This window comes from Telopea speciosissima, chromosome 2, assembly GCF_018873765.1.
Source record: "Telopea speciosissima isolate NSW1024214 ecotype Mountain lineage chromosome 2, Tspe_v1, whole genome shotgun sequence".
Classification (NCBI taxonomy): domain Eukaryota; kingdom Viridiplantae; phylum Streptophyta; class Magnoliopsida; order Proteales; family Proteaceae; genus Telopea; species Telopea speciosissima.
In genome coordinates this window covers 26,829,904-26,846,422 of record NC_057917.1, presented here as the reverse complement: position 1 = coordinate 26,846,422, position 16,519 = coordinate 26,829,904, and the positions used below count along the sequence as shown (strand labels likewise).

Here is a 16,519-nt window from a genome sequence, read left to right as displayed (position 1 = left end):
CCATACCCTACCAATGCAACCAAAGTTGATGCTTAGCACGAAAAGGATGCCTCAATCATGAGTATTATCATCTCCTCTCTCTCCGATGAAGCAATGCCTCTCGCCATTGGGCGTGAAACAAGTAAAGAAATCTGAGATGCTCTTCATGCAGCCTTCAGTTCTACCTCTACAACACACATTCTCTCCCTCAATGTGGCCCTCCAGAACCTTGTTCAGAAACCCGAGGAGAATGTCACTCAGTTTCTCCATCAGGTCAAGGCCCTTTCTGATGAACTCAGTGCTGCTGGCAAACCCCTCCCCATGGAGGATCTGAACATACACATCTTTCGTGCACTACATCCTGAATTTGAATCTATGGTCTCCGCAATGATGGATCGTAGGGAACCAATCTCTTACACTGAACTTCATGGCCTACTTCTCAGTCGTGAATATCTCATTGCATCTCATCAAGCTGTGCTAGATCCGACTGCAAATGCAACTGCCAATCTTGCTCAACAATCTCGTGGCCCCCCCACTTAATCTTACGACCATGGCTCTTCCACTGGCCGTGGTCGTGGTAGGGGAGGCCGTGGTGCTCTAAATGGACCTAGTGGGCTTAGGCGTTCCAATGCCTATGCCCACAGTCCTTGCACGATCTATGGTCAGACCAATCATCAAGCCCCAACGTGTTATTATCGCAACAAGCAGCTTGGCCAATCCACCCAAACTATTTTACCCTCTACCAATCCGTCATATGCACAACCTTTTGCCAATCTAACCACAAATCAACCCCCATTGCTGCCCTTGCCACCCACCCAATGTCATTACCAACCAAATCAGCCCCATTATCCACAACCCCCACCGCCATCTACCCCATCTGCCTTCCCATTCGGCCTTACCCATTGGCTTCCCGATAGTGGCGCTACACATGCAACGCCTGATTTACAGTCTCTGTCCTCTTATGCAACGTACAATGGTAAGAACAGTCTCATAGTTGGTGATGGTAATTATGTCCCTATCTCACATGTTGGGTCTTCTTCTCTCCCTTCCACTTCTCGTCCTTTAGTTCTTTCTAATATTTTACATGTTCCATCTCTTACTACTTTATTGCTTTCTGTTCATAAATTTGCTTCTGACAATAATGTGTTTTTTGAATTTGATGCTTCTCATTTCAATGTGAAGGATCCGACGTCCAATCAAATTCTGCTTACGTGGCCTAGTCACAATGGTCTCTACTACTTACCATCGATCCAGCCATCTTCTCCATCAACACACCTTGCACATCTCACATCTTATGATTGTTGGCATCAAAGGCTTAGTCATCTCAATGATCGTTCTCTTCGACTCATGCTCCGTGATATCAAGCTTCCCTCATCGCCTCATTTGTGCTCTGCTTGCCAGATTGGAAAGTCCTGCCGGTTAACTCTTCGTGAAACATATAGTCGTAGCAATTTTCCTCTTGATTTAATTTTTAGTGATATTTGGGGACCCGCCCCTACTATTTCTTCTCTTGGACATCGCTACTTTATTATTTTTGTGGACAATTTTATAAAGTTTATTTGGTTTTATCCCCTAAAAGTTAAATCTGATGCTTTTAATATTTTCAAGCAATTCCAAGCCCTTGTTGAACGGCAATTTTCTAGGTAAATTAAAAGTATCCAAACTGATTGGGGAGGGGAGTACTGCTCCCTCACCTCCCATTTTGCTAATCTTGGCATCCACCATCGTATATCATGCCCTTATACTCATGAACAATAGGGCTCTGTCGAAAGGTGCAATCGCCACATTGCTGAAACTGGGCTCACTCTCTTGGCCTAAAGTTTTGTCTCACGGGCTTATTGGGATTATGCCTTTGAAACGGCAGTGTATCTAATCAATCGGATACCCTCTCCCATCATTGGAAATATCTCCCCATATCAACTCCTCACCAATCACGCACCTGATTACAACTTTCTTAAAGTTTTTGGGTGTCTCTATTTTCCCTTTCTTAGACCCTACAATAGTCATAAAATGGATCCAAGGTCTGCTCCTTGTGTCTTTCTTGGGTATAGTTATCATCACCATGGTCACCATTGTATGCATCTTGAGTCTAAGCGAATTTACATCGCTTGCCACGTCAAGTTTGATGAATTGCGCTTTCCTTTTCAGGAAGCAGCCAACACACTGCCCCCTCCCCACTTTCCCCTCCATCTTGGGTTTCCCTACCCCTCACCATTTTCCTGACCCACCACCTCCTAATCCCACGCCACCGCCACCTCCTACCCCTCCCCCCCTCCACTGTGGACTCCACATCTCCCTCACCTAGTCCGTCCCCCACACCATCCTTGACCCCTCAAACCACCCCTCCACTCCGCACTCACCTTCTTAGTGACCTCTACAATGACCCCTCCACTGCCTTGCATACCCTTATCTCTCCCTCCAAAACCCCACCACCTCACCCTACTGAACCCACTTGTTATACTCAGGCTGCCAAGGACCCTGAGTGGAGATTGGCCATGTCTGATGAGTTTCCAGCCCTGTTACGAAATGGCACTTGGTCTTTAGTACCACCTCCTACTAATGTAAATGTGGTTGGTTGTAAATGGGTGTACAGGATTAAGTGGAAAGCAGATGGCACGATCGAGCATTATAAGGCCTGTCTTGTTGCTAAAGGGCTTCATCAGCAGCAAGGCCTTGATTATGATGAAACTTTTAGCCCAGTTATCAAGCCCACAACAATTCGCACCATCCTCACTATGGCTATATCCAATGGTTGGGCCGTTCGTCAACTTGATGTTCAAAATGCCTTCTTACATGGCATTCTCAATGAAGAAGTCTATATGACCCAGCCTCAAGGGTTTGAAGATCCAGTCGGCCCACCCATGTCTGCAAATTACACAAGTCTTTTTATGGACTTAAACAGGCCCCTCGAGCTTGGTTCAGCTGTCTCTCTCAGTTTTTACTTGGGACTGGTTTTCGGGCATCATAGACTGATCAATCTTTATTTATTTATAAACAAGGCCACACGGCAACTTATGTTCTGGTCTATGTAGATGACATACTGGTTATAGGGAACCTGCCCACACATATCACCACTCTACTCCAACAGCTTGCTTCGGAGTTCTCAATCAAGGACCTTGGTCGCTTAAGCTTTTTTTTGGGTATTGAGGCTACATACCAGCCGGATGGGGTTATTCTTTCCCAATCCCGATACATTATAGATCTGCTACAGTGAGCTGGCGTGGCTGACTATAAACCAATTCTCATGCCAATGGCCATCATTAAAGCCTCCTCTGTAGGGGGTGTCGCATTCTCAGATTTGACTCAGTACAGGTCTATAGTTGGTGCACTTCAGTACATCACCCTCACTCGCCCCGATGTAGCCTTCTTAGTAAACTGGGCGTGCCAGTTTATGCATAACCCAACTGAAGAACATTGGTTCATGGTGAAGCGGATTCTACGCTACCTCAAATACACAATTAAATATGGACTTCACATCACCAAATCATCTTCTCAGGATCTTCAGGTGTTCACTGATGCCAATTAGGCGGGTGATGGTGACGATTGGAAATCTACAGGTGGATATGCAATTTATATGTGCACGAACTTGATCTCTTAGGCTTCGAAGAAATAAAAGATAGTTTCCCGATCGTCCACTGAATCAAAATATAAGGCTCTTGTCGATGCCTGTGCCGAGCTGACCTAGCTCCAGTCTCTGTTTGGCAAGCTCGGTCTGTCCATGACCCAAGCCCCCATGTTATGGTGTGACAACATCGGGGCCATATATCTCTCTGCCAACCCAGTCTTTCATGTCCGTACCAAGCACGTGGAGATCGATTTCCATTTTGTGCATGATAAGGTTGCTAAAAAGGACCTCCACGTCCGATTTATTTCCATAAAAGACCAGATTGCAGACATCATGACCAAGGGGCTCGGCACGATGCGGTTTTCTTTCCTTTGGGATAAGCTGAAGATTAGATCTCTCGAATCTTCACCTTAAGGGGGTGTATCAGCCATAACAGCCTTCCATCTTTATTCTTTCTATTATTGCATGCAATCCCATTTTTCCATTATTGCATGCAATCCTATGCAATCCTACCTTTCCATTATTGTATGCAATCCCTGTGATCTCTCTCAATCTCTATATTCTCTCAATCACATCCCTCTCTATATGGTAACGGTGATTGAGTTTCCAACCTGTGGATTCCTCTCACCTTACCTACAAATATACAATCTTATAATATCTTAAAGTTTAAGGCAATACATTATTTCACAATCCAATACCCCAAATCCCCAAAACCTCCCTCTAATCCGTAAACCCACCACTTTTGTTTGTGTCTGGAATTTGTGTTCTAAAAACCAAATGCCAAGATCCTCGTCTTCAAGGCTCTTCAAGGTGATCAATCATGGCTTCCCCAATGGAGTTCAACTCTGAAATAGAATCTGAAGGATTATTCTCCTTACCACTACTTGAGAAAGAGAAAGTTGGCCCTATTGAAGCAGGGAGGTTGCACCGGTGGAAGGGGGAGTTGCAAAAGAAAAAAAAATGGATTTGTTTAAAAATGATCAAATGGAGATATTGGTTGCACTGCAGTGGGGAGGAAGCCGGTGAAGGGTGGATTTCTAGTTGGGAGGTTGCATCGGTCGATAAAAATGGTAACAAACAATCTCGCTTAACTGAGATAACAATATTTAATGACTGAGATTTAATTGAAAATATCAATGGTTGAAATTAATGAACATACTGCAAAACTAATTTTATCCCCATTCAGCTGTGTTCAAAGCCCTTTCAATCGTGGATGGTGCTAGCCTACCCTCTGTGGCCAAAATCATCTGAACCCCCGCATCAACTACAGAAACGGATCCCCAGGCAGCAGGTCTCCAATGACCACCCCTACCTAATTTGTGCTGCCCTATAGCAAACCCAACATTCTTGGGAGCATTCGTCTTAGTACCATTAATCGAAACCTCCCCAACCCATGAAATTCCCTCACCCCTCGTAATTACCACGCCCTCCTTATTACGATCAAAACCCCCCATCTCCAGTCATAATAGTTGCTGCAAACACATCTTTCTCAATTCCATCGGGCAACACCATCCCCCTTTGAATCTGATCAAGATTCACCTCCTTCACTGTTTCTCAAAGATTTTTGACACACCTCCCTGGAATGCCCTAGCTTAGAGCAGTGATCACAGTACAGTAAAAATTTCTCATAGACAACCTTTTGATAAAATCCATCCACACCACAACTGATCCACACCTTAGAAGGGAGTAAAGCACACAGGTCGACTTCAACACAAGTGCGAGCCGCCACCATTCTTGTGTAATTAGAGGTAGCACTATCAACCTTCAATAGCTTTTCAATCGCATCTGCAATAGAAACCAAAAAATTCCCTTAATAAAAATTTATAGGCAGCCTTGGGAGGGACACCTAGACTGGAGTAAAGGGCGACTCCCATCCCGAATCAAAATTGCTCATCCACTTCATGAAGTGTAACAAAAAGCCTTGGACATGAACCTGCGCCTTCATCCACACCTTAAAATAATCCGCATGATGAACAAACCACAAAAGGATGTGCCTTGGATCCAACGTTGAGATAATTACATCCCCTTACAGGAAAAGAATCTTCTGTAGAAAATCCTTGATAGCAAATAGAGAAGGCCTGTCGTAATTACACTTCGCAATTAAAGAGGATCGGAAGGCACGTTCTGTGAGCTCCACTTCTTCCTTAGAGAAGAAAATCATAGGCTCTCCAAAATAAACAGTCGGCTGCTTGATCTCCATCTCAACCAGAGGAAAAGCAATCGATCAAGAAACCGCAGCGGTGAAGGAAACCGATAAACCCCACCTAGCACAGGCTTGAGAGATGGATCAGGAGGATGACCTTCCCGAGGAGCAGGAGGTTTGGCCATGAACCCTAGACTTCCAAAGCTTTTCTATGCTAACATGCACCTCCAAAGCAAGTCTATCTTTCTAGCTTAAATTTGTTTGCATTTCGATTGAGTAGTCCACAAGATTGATTTCAAGGAAGGCCCTGCTTTGCCTGTTTTGAACCAATTACTTGAGGATGTTAGTGAAATCTTCACTCTACTCTATTCCTCTATACAAGGGAAGCATGGGAGATTCGATTTCATCCTTGTATATACAAATAATAAAAATTATCTGAACTATCACAAGAGGTTGATAGATCTTATGGCATTTTATCTTAATCATCCATGATGTCATCAAATCCCATATACCATATAAACATGTATAAGATATAAAGAAAATTTTCAAAGTTTCATATATTCTTAATTACATTCATCCACAAAAGTTCTCTCATGATAAAATGAAAACAGCGTTCATAACCACCCAGTCTCTAGCCCGAACTACTATGCTCCGTGAGCATCCATCTCACAAGTTTGATCTCCATCATACCCCTCCTCGGTGGGTTTCCCACAAATGTCATTAATGGGTATGACTGTCCATCTAGGATCTCCCCAAACATCAAGTCCAGCCAAGTATGGCCATCGAAGCTCCTCACCAGTCTCCATGGCATTACCTGTATCAATATCTAAAAATAAAGATTCCTGAGGGATGAGCCCCCAAGCCCAGTGAGCAATTAAGCCATACACAGCCATAACATAATATATACATTAATAATTCATGCTAAAGTATGATAATCACATATGATGCATGAATGCATTTGTTCATTTTCCCCCTAACAGCGAGATTCTAAGTCGGGTCAAGTACTACTACAGCACAGGTAGCATCGTCGGCAAATAGTGCTATATACCGGATGACATTTCGACAATGTCAAACCCATGCCATAATGGAAGCCTACGAGACCGGACCCCCTTACCGAGTTATCTACAAACCTCCAATACAAACCCTTTCCTGGTGTCCAGCCCAAACTATGGTTGGCACTTGAACTTCACGATGGGCTACCCCGAAAACATGGTCGGGGCCCATGGGCTTGCCTGACATGTAAACCCTGTCGGTAAGGGTCGTAGTACTGGGTAAATTATAACCTAGCCAGCAAATAACTACTGCAATGCAAAGGTACGAGCGTGTGTAGCCTAGAGGTCGAGTCCATAGTGCCATACATGGTGGCCTGGCTATCCGTTCGCCCCTCTAGCTTACACACACACGCTAGATAATAATAAGGCGGGTGTGATACCGATATACCGGTTGGCTGGTCACAACCCTATTCCAAATCACAACATACATATCTCAATCATTCATTATTCATATCATTTTCGTCACAACAGTCTCATGGCATTTACAAGTCCAGCGCCTACTCACGACACTTGGATTCCATCACTCATTCTTAACACATAATCACATTTCATTCCATTCATACCATCATTCATATATATCCCCTAACAAAGTTATAATCCTAAATCCATCTAGCATTCAACATGATTATATCTCATCATCCCTTGCATCATTCCATAATAATAAGAAATAGAATGTGACATAGTTTATATAGTAATCACACCACATCACCATGCATAGCCTAATCCCTAATAAGAAACACTCCATAAAATAGTTCAAATGTTCAATCCACTCACTAACATCAAGGCGTATGCAATTTTAGGTTCTATGTAGTGTACACCCTCTATCGTAGGTGTATTTTATCCTAACACATCAATACACAAGTGTATAATAGGTGAGAGAGTGTCTGGGTGCCAAGAAAGGAGTCAATACACCAAGTCAGCATCAAAATAGCCTGAGCGGACGCTGGCCAGAGAGCTATGCAGGCAGTGGATGCATTGGAAAATAGCGGATGATGCTCTATTTTCTGAGCGGATGATGCATCATCACTACATCGTCCGAGCGGATGAGTTTTGGCTTGAGCTCGATCCATTCTTTGGCCAATGGCCATGGGGCCTGTAGGGGTCTATGGGGGAGTATCCTTAGCCTCCAAGGAAGCTACTAATCATGGGGATTCAATCTAATTAGTATTCCCAATGAGGGATTTGGTTCTTAACACCAAGAAACACATAACTAGGGTTCAAAATGGAGTTTCATGCCATCTAAGCCATAAGGCTGGGGAATTGGTCTCCCTAAGGTATCAATTGATGCCTCTCGCATCCAATTAGAATGTTAGACCATTAAGAATAAAAAGACCTTTGGTGTGAATATGGATTGGACAACTATTACATGAAATCTATAAGAATTTGCATAAAGATCAAGTAAAAATGATGGCTTACAATGGGATTCAGCATAGGGCAGCAAGAGAGTGAGTTCTTAAGCTGGGTTTGAGCTCCAAATAACCTCTTCCACGAGCTCCAAGTCCAATGGTGAGTGTATACCTAGCGGGGGGAGTGATGTGAGCTCAAAGGTAGCTCATATGGAGGATGGAATCCTCCCTTTCTTCCCTTCTCCTTCTCGTCTCCTTCTTCTTCTTTCTCTTCCTCTCTTCTTTATCTCTCCACGTTCTCTCTCTTCTTTAAGGTTGGGAAATGAGAGAAAATGAGGAAGAGGCTAGGTTTGGCTTAGCTTATCTAAAAGGACTAAGGTATGTTTGGTTGGGGAGTAATTTAAGGTCAAAATGGGGCTTTAGATACTTGGGATCCCAAATGGGGTGTAGAGTACTTGTCTTAGGGTTTAGATAGCTATATTATGTCATAAGTGGGTTGGTTTAACCCAGGTGGAGCACTAGGCTCGAACCATGATGGTCCAAGGTAAAACCATACAGTTCTATGCATTTTTTACACTCAACGGATGATGTACCTATACATGATGTGCTTTGTCCGCTGATTTCTCCCGCATGATCCGTAGAGAGAAATTTTGGGTAGGTTTAATTCCAATTGGAGTGGGGTCTTCTCGAGGGGGTTCATACACACATGGGGATATGAATGGGTATCGTTAGTGTACAAACACAACATATAAAATTCATCGAGTTGTTGCTAAATTAGTATGGATTGAGGTATGGGTGTAACATTCCCTCAACCTTATAAGAATTTTATCCTCAAAATTGGCTTACCTGATAGGCCAAAGAATTTTGGAAACTTCGCCCGCATTTTAAACTCTGACTCCTAGGATGCTTCTTTGTCGGAATAGTTGCTCCACCTCACCTTCATGTATGTGATGAGACGGTTGCGGAGGTGAAGTACCTTTTGGTCTAAAATTGCAATTGGTTGCTCCTTGTAGGTTAGGTCTTTCGAAAGCTCCGCTGATTCTTGGGATAGCACGTGGGTTGGATCGGGAAGATACTTCCTTAACATAGATTCGTGAAACACGTTGTGTACCCTTGCTAAGGTTGGAGGTAGTGCCAACCTATAAGCCACCTGTCCAATGTGGGCCAAGATCTCATATGGTCCAATGAATCTTGGACTCAGTTTCCCATGGCCTTCTGAAAGCCTTCCCAAAACCTCGATGTGAATCTCGGGTCTTGATCTGAAATAATGCTAATAGGCACTCCATGTAGGCGAACAACATTATCAATATAGAGCTTAGCTAATCTGTCCATGGTGAATGTTAACTTCTTAGGGATAAAATGTGCTGCCTTGGTCAGTAGATCGACTATAATCCAAATGGAATCCATACCCCTGGTCGTAAGGGTCAAGCTAGTAATAAAATCCATAGTTATGTTATCCCACTTCCATTTTGGAATCGGTATGGACTGAAGTAATCCATGTGGTCACTATCTCTCTGCCTTAACCTACTGACAAGTAAGGTACCTCGAAACATGAGTAGCCACATCTACCTTCATGTCGATCCACAAATAGTTCCTCTTTAGATCCTTGTACATCTTGGTACTCCAAAGGTGCACAGAGTACGACGAACTGTGAGCCTCGCTCAACACCTCCTTCCTCAACTCATCATCATTGGGTAAGCAAATCCTACCCCAGAATTTAAGCATGCCATCCTTCGATATAGTGAAATCCGGATCCGGCTAATCACTTGTCCGAACTCTATCCTTCAGCTCCTGTAATTTCGGATCAATAGGCTGGGCCTCCTTGATTCTCTCAATCAAAGATGGTTTCACCGTGAGGGCTGTTAAGGATAAAATAGTATCTTCGATCAACACCTCCAGATCCATCCATCAAGCTTCCTCAATCAACTGCTCGCACAAAGTCAATGCCACTAATGATATAGTCTAAGACTTTCGGCTAAGTGCATCTGCTACCACATTCGCCTTGCCTGGGTGGTAGTGGATCATGCAGTCATAATCCTTCATCAATTCCAACCACTGCCTCTGTCTCATGTTTAACTCCTTCTGTGTAAAGAAGTACTTCAAGCTCTTGTGGTTGCTATAAATCTCACTCTTCTCAACATATAGGTAGTGACGCCAAATTTTCAACGCAAAAACCACCGCCACCAACTCTAGGTCATGAGTGGGGTAGTTCTTCTCATAATCTTTTAGCTATCGTGAAGCATAGGCAACTACTTTTTTGTCTTGCATCAATAGACATTATAGTCCCAACCTCAAAGCATCATTGTATACAGTCATTCCCCCAGTGTCATCAGGTAAGGTTAGAACCGGAGCTGTACTCAACTTGTATTTGAATTCTTGGAAGCACTTCTCACATTCTTCGGACCAAACAAATTTCTCTCCCTTTTGGGTCAATTTGGTCATAGGGGCTGATATCCGTGAGAAGTTTTCAATAAAGTGCCGATAGTAACCGGCCAATCCCAGAAAGCTAAAAATTTCCCCTGCATTCTTGGGGGCTTCCCATTCCATTATTGCTTTCACCTTTCCTGGGTGAACTTTGATCCCTTCAATTGAAACTACATAACTCAAGAAGGCAACCTGTGTGAGCCAAAACTCACATTTACTAAACTTAGCATACAACTTCTTCTCTCTCAACCTTTGCACTACATGCTCTGCCCCTGATTTAGAGTAAATCAGAATATCATCAATGAATACTATTACAAACTTATCTAAGACATCTTGGAAGACTCGGTTCATTAACTCCATAACTGCAACTGGGGCATTAGTCAACCCAAAAGACATCACTAGAAACTCATAATGATCATAGCGTGATTTGAACACGGTCTTGTTGATATCACCCTCCTTTATCTTTAATTGATGATACACTAATCTCAAGTCAATCTTGGAGAACACCTTAGCTCCCTGTAGCTAGTCAAATAGGTCATCGATTCTTGGTAGCGGATATTTGTTCTTTATGGTCAACTTGTTGAGTTTTCTATAATCAATACACATCCGCATGCTACCATCCTTCTTCTAGACAAAGAGGCCTGGTGCTGGCCAAGGGGACACACTAGGTCCAATAAATCCCTTCTTCAACAAGTCTTGGTGGTGGACTTGTAGTTCCTTTAACTCGGTTGGTGCCATTGGGTTTGGTGCCTTAGACACTAGTGCAGCTCCTGGTAATAGGTCGATAACAAATTTGGTTTCCCGGTCAGGAGGTAACTCTATCAAGTCATCCGGGAAAACATTCAAAAATTCCTTCACAATCCTTAATTCCTTCAAGGATTTCACTTGGGCTTCTGTATCAGCTACCGAGGCCAAATAGCATTCTCACCCTTGATCCATGAGCTTCTTAGCTTGGAGGGCCGAGTTGATAACCTTCTTGGATTGCTTCCTTCTATCTCCCGAAAAGATAAATTCTGCTTCACCCCGAGGTTTGAATACAATTTGCTGCTCCACGCAAGCAAGGTTTGCCGTGTAGGCCGCTAACTAATCTATACCCAAGATCGCATCGAAATCCCTCATATTCAACTCAACAAGGTGTATAATCAAATCCCGATCGTATATTGGCACGGGACACAGCTCATAAACTACATCTAAGCTGATCAGATTCCCAGTTGGTGTGCTAACAACTAGCCCCTGAGTTAGACTCTTTGGGGCAATCCCCAACTTCTTGGCGAATGCGGGAGACACAAAAGATTTTGAAATACCTGAATCAAAAAGAATATAAGTTGGAATGGATGCAATGGAAATAGTACCTGACATAAATGTAGAAAATCAACTATGCATGGAATGAGATGACTTGATGTACAATCATAAACAAATTCACTATAGGCTGGGTTTTCGCCTGTCAAAACTCTTGGGGTTGCCTCCGCTTTAATATTAGTCATCACATATGCCTTGCCCGGGATCCTGTTGCCTTGTGAAGGCAATGGTGGTCGATTGACAGGTTTAGAATAAGTTGCCCACAATGCCGTGGGCTGGGATGTTGCCTATAATGCCTCGGGTTTGCGAGGGCAGCCCTTGGAGATATGTCCATACTGGTTGTAGCGGAAACACCGCACACCACCCCCATCAGGTAATGATGAAGCTGATGATTCGGTAGGCTGGGTGGGCTATGATGTCCCAGCATGCTTGTAGTACACTGGTACGGGATATGAGTAGGGCACCCTAGAGAACTTGCTTGTTTCTTGGCCGACTGATGTTGTGGCCGGTCTTTTGTCATATCCCAACTGTGCAAAGTGGGAGTTCCTTTGCCTATCCTCAATGGACTTGGCTACCTGAACCATCTTGGCATATGTTTGGGGTTCATGGGATACCAAGATAGAACTAATACCCGGCCTTAATCCCTTCTCAAATCTCTTCCCTTTTTCTAGTCCATCTTCAGATGGTTGAGTGCAAAATAAAACAACTCCTCGAACTTTTGTTGGTATTTGAGGGCTAACTTGGATCCATGTGTAACATCCATAAACTCCATTGCCTTTCTCTCTTGATAACTTTTTGGAAAATATGCCTCCTTAAATTGCTCCTATGTGAGGTCAGGATGGGCAGCAATAAGGTTAGGCTTAGTTGATCTCCACCATGCATCGACTTCACCCTTCAACATGTAGGCGGCACACTGAATCTTACAGTCTTCGGTATTCAAGTACCGAGAAGGTCTTCTCCATCTCTCAAATCCATAAAGCCAAGCGTAATGGATCCTTGTTCAATCTGATGAACTCCATGGGCCTCAATTTCTGAAACCTTTCAATAATCCTTGAAACATCCATTGGGGCCGGTGCCAGCTGAGCCACCGCTATAGGGGCTACGGTTGGGATAGGAGGAACATCGGCTATTGCTCTAACCCTCGCATCAGCCCCGTTCTAAGCTGTTATATGCTCCATAAACTCCCTCTGTTGTTGTTGAAAGGTAAGCCTCATTTTTTCCATGTAGTCCATTTGTTGGACCTGAAATTCTCTCAATATATCTCCCCCCATTTGACTAACATCATGGGCTCTGGTGTACCTCGAGCCATTAGGGGTAGCATTACCGGAGGTCCCGGCTATGTCCCGATTAGGTGTGGGCATCCTATAACCAAGATCGCATCGCGTGCGCACCATGATCAAATTTCTTGAAGGAAGAGATCATAAATGTTATATCCATAATAAAACATCAATTAATAAATCAAATAAATGTATTAGAACGTGCAATGAGTTGCATAGGGTCATGCACAAGTGGTTTGTGACATCGTCAATGTTGCACGCAAAATGGGGAGCCCACAAGGATCAAAATATCATATTTTTTTATAGAGCGGACGGTGTATTTCGCCCGTAGGTCATCAGACGATATAGGCAATAGAGGCCCAAGTTTACTATGGATGGAATCTCCTGTGGATGATGCGGTCCTTGCACATCATCCGCTCACACGTGATTCTTTTTTTTTTTTTTTTAAACGCGATCCACTGCCCCTTCTCTTCACTTGTTCTCCTTCCATCCACAAGAAAGGAACCTAGGGCGACAAAGGGGAGTTCCTACCACCTCAAGCTATGTGATTCAAGACTCAGCACCGGATTTCTATCGCCAAATCTTCTCTCAAGGTGAATTCCTCCTCTCCCATCTCCATGTTGCTATTCCATTCATCCAAGCCGATTCTAGGTTAGGTTTTATGCATTTATATTGGATTTTCTCGGGATGTTTTGCATTCAATGATGTTTATATGTGATTACCCCATGAATGCATGCGAGTTTTGTGAACCTAGTGTGGTTATGGCATGTATTTGATGTTTCCATCTCTTTTCCCCAATCCAAAACTAGGTTTTTGGGAGGTTTGTGCCCAAATTCATGTTTTTTGTGTATTTTAGAGCAATGTAGCTCGATGTTTTGATTGAATTGGATGTTCACAGATCAAATACATGCCCACATATATCCAAATTTTTGAATGACCTCAACCATAACCTTATTTTGTTCAAAATCTAGGTTTTCCCAATTTCGTGATTTAGGGTTTCTATGATTTTCCCCATATTGGGTGATTTCTCGTATTGTGGGTGGTTTTTAGGGCATAATTATATCATGATAGACTGTGAATGATGAGTGGGCTACGTTCTAACAAATTATATCCTTTCAACTTGAAATTCCTAAATGCTCTCTTTTGTTTAGCCTTTTGTTTGTATAGATCGATGGCTCCAAGAAGAGGTCAAAGGGAACCACACCCTCCTGCTCATGATTACGATGCACATTGGTTCAATTCGGTGGAGAATCAGGATTTATGGGGTAATCTCCAACATATCCTAGTTATCCCCAAGAGATGGGTCATCACAAATAATCTTAGGTCCTTTCAAGTGGTAGAGAGGTTTGTGCATCTTGGGTAGTCGAACATACTCGAGCCCATCAACAACTTCTACCCCTTGTTGGTACGCTACTTCTACACCAACTTGGAGATGGTAGATAATGGTGAGGCGAGGTGTTGACTCTCAACACGGGTCAATGGAGTAGACATTACCTTCACCATAGCTGAGTTGGGTGAGCTTCTAGAACTATGATATTTTTGCGGTCCTACGGCCCGAATAAATAGAAACTCGACTTCTCATCAAGGGCTACTTCCCTTCTTTACGCATTCTAGTGCATCTGGTGCAATTGAATGTGCTCCCGGCTGGTGCTCACAAGGATCAGGTAGACCATTACTCTTCCCATGTTATTCAGGTTGCATCTCTTGCCAATTATCATAGTCCCTAATGTTTGCTATTCTCTTGGCAGGTGTCAAACATGCAGAGTTACTGTGCTTACTGCCTCTACATAGGGCGTCGCTTATGCCTTCCTAACCTCATCATCTGGACTATGGCATATCAAGGGGATCACCCTTTCCAGGGAAATCTTCCCTATGCTAAGCTAATCACTAGGCTACTTCATCACTTCCAAGTACCCTTGGACAATGACTAGAGGGGTAAGAAGGTTACTCCTTTTAACACGACTGCTCTAAGAAAGATGAGTATGATGGGCATGAAGGGAGTTTAGAGTTGTCGCCTAACAAAGCACAGGTGGCAAGGGAGGCTTTAAAGGAGGGTGTTGATGATAGTGATCAGGATTATTCTGATGGGGATGGTGGTCATGGTTGTGGTGGTGGCAGTAGGCCAATAGTTGCATCCGTCGCTAGGGTGACATGTTCATCCACACGGGGTCGTGGATGGGGAGCTGCCTCTACTACTTCTAAGGCTACTAGTGTTAAACCTGTGCCTGAAAATACGGGCTGATTTGAATTTTTGGTTATAGGTTCAGAACCCGAACCCATACCTGCTGGTGCCTTATGGTGCATCAGCCCAGTGATCGAGATGAATGATGTAAGCTCAGTGGTAAGATCCTACATACCGTTTAGAAGGCAAACACCAACTCCTTACAACTGTACTTTCACCACCAAATGTACAGCCTAAGGTTGGTATCACCCCTAGATTTCTAAGTCCCTACATGAATACATGATACATTAGGTCTCAGAAGCATGTAGGTGAGTGGTCACACGAAGGCCTTGGCCCATGGTTGACCTGACACAAAACAGCAGAGTGCTTTCAGTCTATTTTGGGTTTGAGATCTGATTAGGGTTATGATTAAGTTCTAGTCTAGGTTGAGATTGGATCATCCAAACCCTCACATGTCATGATGAGAACTCAATTCCATACATGTATGTTAAATCCCAACTCGAGTGTCAAATTCTGCTAGTCAGGCAGATTGACCCTTGTTTAACTAAAATGACATAACTTTACCATCTGAACCTTATTTGCTTTGATTATAATTTTCTTAGAAACGAGATTCATAGAGCTTAATTTTATTAGAAGGAACCATTGTCCAATTCTGTCTTCAGGTTATCTGGAATTCCCCTTCAAGTTGCTGTCATGGATTGAATTCTTCAATATTGGCAGATTGACCCTTGTTCAGTTAAAATGACATAACTCCACCATTTGAACCTCGATTGCCTTGATTCTTGATTTTTTAGAAACTAGACTCATAGGCCTTAATTGTTTTAGAAGAAACCATTTTCCAATTAACCTTCCAAGTGAGCTGAAATTCAACTTCAAACCCAAACTTTCCTGCTGTTGCTGTCTCTGGTCTATCCGGATCAACCAGTCCGACCAACCAATGTTCCTGTACTGGGTAATTTGCATCCCAAAAGTGTGGGGACAGGTATCCAGCATCAGAGAACTTCTCCGCATGTCCCAAATGTATGTTAGAAGTATACCCACAGACCGATGGGTTGAACAGGACTAGTGTATAGACCCCGTACACAAAATTGGAAAAATAACCCATTTTTTTTCCTAGAACAGCCCCTAACCAAACAGACCCTTATGGGCCCATGCTATATAAAGTTGAACTCAATTATGAGTTCACTTCTTTCCCTAGAAAATAAATCATTGGAGAGAGAAGGAGAAGAGAAAGGAGAGAAAGAAGGAAGGA

General features: G+C 43.3%; 1 non-coding gene across 1 annotated transcript; it reads left to right on the top strand.

The window, feature by feature from the left end:
- Positions 1-296: 296 nt before the first annotated feature.
- LOC122653310 lies at positions 297-428 on the top strand. The gene has a single exon (XR_006331745.1). It is a non-coding gene; the product is annotated as a small nucleolar RNA Z247 (small nucleolar RNA).
- The last annotated feature ends 16,091 nt before the right edge of the window (positions 429-16,519 follow it).